Below are 2645 nucleotides of genomic sequence, written 5' to 3' on the forward strand. Positions count from 1 at the left end.
GTTGCTGAAAACTTGTAATTTTCCCACGGAGAGCATTTGTCTTGCCCATGGGAAAGAACTTAGCCAGAAAGTTCATGGAGCAGAGTGCCCACGTAGTATTCTTCTCCTTTGTAGCGTAGAACCACTACTTTGCTCTCCCCAACAGTGAGAATGGAAAGAGGCGAAGTAGTATAGCATCTCTGGGGACTCCTGATATGGTGAATGTGCTGCAAATCTCTAGGAAGTGTTGGAGATGAGCACTAGCATCTTCATGTGCCTTCCCACAGAACTGGTTGGATTGCACCATGTTGATAAATATAGGCTTGAGCTCAAAGTTACCATCGATCTCTGTAGCAGGTCCATTTCAGATGTTGTCTGTAGTGGGAGCTGAGAACTCACGGATCGATTTGTTCGCCATGGCTTCGAACTCTGAAGACAAGTTCCGGTGATCTTCTTGATTGGATGAAGCTTCTTGCTGAAGTGTTGATGATCTCTTCTTGAGCTTGGCTCTTGTTTTTCTGAATAATGCTTCGGGATTGTCAACAAAATTTCCTAGAAGATGTCTTCTATTGATACATTACCCTGCATAAGATAAAATAGAAAAATATCGGGGTAAAACTGTATGAGAGAATTGATAAGCTCAATCATATTAGTGATGCGAATGATAACTCAAAATCCTATATTAATTCCTGATTAGTAATCAACCTTCCCCGGCAACGGCGCCAAAAATGCTTGTTGGGTATTCTTAACATCACTACCAAAAGGAGACAGTTTTCTAATTCTGATAACAGTGCCAAAAATGCCAAACCTATCTCTCATACCACTTAAGCCAAGTTGTCATCCCCAGCATGACATGAGAGATGCGGTATTGAAATATGCAATTGCTCATCTAAATAAATAATGAATGCGATCTGCAAGCGCACAGATTAATACCGATGTAGCATTTTAACCGGGAAGTATTCCAGGTATCCTTATTTATATTTTACCACTGGGAAGGGATTAGTAACCATAAATGTTGATTATAGAATGGAATATAAGATTGAGTATCTATCATTGCATGTATAATTGAGAACATTTACCTAACTCTTTCATACAAGGATAAGTGTCACATAAAGGATATATAAAGTAATTAATAGTGACAAAGATAATTAATCTGATCAGCATAACTTAGCCACATAATAAATATGATAAGCACCTCAATTAGATATTCTAGCAAGTCATTAGCATGGTATTACAACAAACTACAAGAATATTTCCTAAGTTATTCTCAACTATATAGTGTAGCATTATCATAGTTAGTGCAAGCATACTTAGCAATCATTGCAAGACAAGATTACGCCCATGCATAGTGATATTAGCAAGGAATATGAAAAACATAGCAATCATTCCCCTGTAATAATATTGCTCTGCCAGCCCAATACACGAGAGGGGGACTATATAAGAATCAATGAAGTTGTCACTATCATGAACTACCCCACGATCTGGCATATTGGGTACAATCGCAGATAAATACGGTATAAGCACCACGCCTACACAATATCTATCATTTACCCATGGATCCAATGGATAAACGCTATACGATCCTAAACATGTATATAGATCCAATCTAACTAAGCCAAGTATATAACTATGATAAACTAAGAACAATATAATCTTGAATATAATCAAGTAGAGCAAAGTCATAATCAATATATTGAAGTAGAACAATGTCATATTCATAATATTGAAGAACAAAGATGGTTAGAAGAACAATTAGAAGCACAATTAGAGAATTACCAAGAATCCTCTTGACAGATCCGGAAACCAATCGAAGATTGACTCCTTCTAGTTCTAATCCTATGTAGCTATGCTAATCTAGATATCTAATTGATGTGGTGGCTCTAATCTTGATCAGAGGCTTCTTCTTCCTTGAGGAATAATGAATTAGGGTTGAGAGGCTCTCTCCTCCAGGGGCCAGGGGGTCTGGTTTTATAGTCCCTTCAAATGAATATGAGCCGTTGGATCAAACCGACATTGATTGAACGGTTATCCTTGATCCTTTAGGTTGGTGGAGATCTTTCCCGAAAGAGAGTCCTGATTGGACTCAGAAGGGGGGCGGGCGCCCAGGTCAACTGGGCGGGCGCCCAGTGCCTGGCCCCGTTCGGCCTCCGCTTCCTTCCCGTGGCTTCTGGAGTCTTCTAGATGTAAGATAATTGCACGGCACTTTGATATCTCTATGTAATCCCGACATGTGGGCCTTTCTTCCATATTTCCTGATAACCCCCTGCAGAAATAGACAAACACCAAAACTCGTGGAATTCTGTCAAATAAAACCCTAAGTCTCGATGTTGATTTCATTTGGATCCTTTTCTTTGTTTATTTGATAATTAAGGACCGTCAACAATCGTGAGGTAAGACATCTTTCCGCCCAGAAGCATAAGACAACCCTTGACGCAGAGAAGAAGGAGAAGCAGAAAACATCGCCCGGCAGGCGCTTGAGCAGCGACGGGCCAAAGCGAGGCGTGAGGGGAAACCTGAGGAGGATTCCCCTGACGAGGACGATGAGGAGGGTGATGATGACAACGACGACGAGGATGTCGAAGGAATGGGGGCACGTCTCAAGCACCTCCTTCAACCTCTGCCTCGAGCTGACATCTCCTTGATGCAGGAGGAAACTCCCAAGGAGC

This window comes from Sorghum bicolor, chromosome 10 (assembly GCF_000003195.3).
Source record: "Sorghum bicolor cultivar BTx623 chromosome 10, Sorghum_bicolor_NCBIv3, whole genome shotgun sequence".
Lineage (NCBI taxonomy): Eukaryota > Viridiplantae > Streptophyta > Magnoliopsida > Poales > Poaceae > Sorghum > Sorghum bicolor.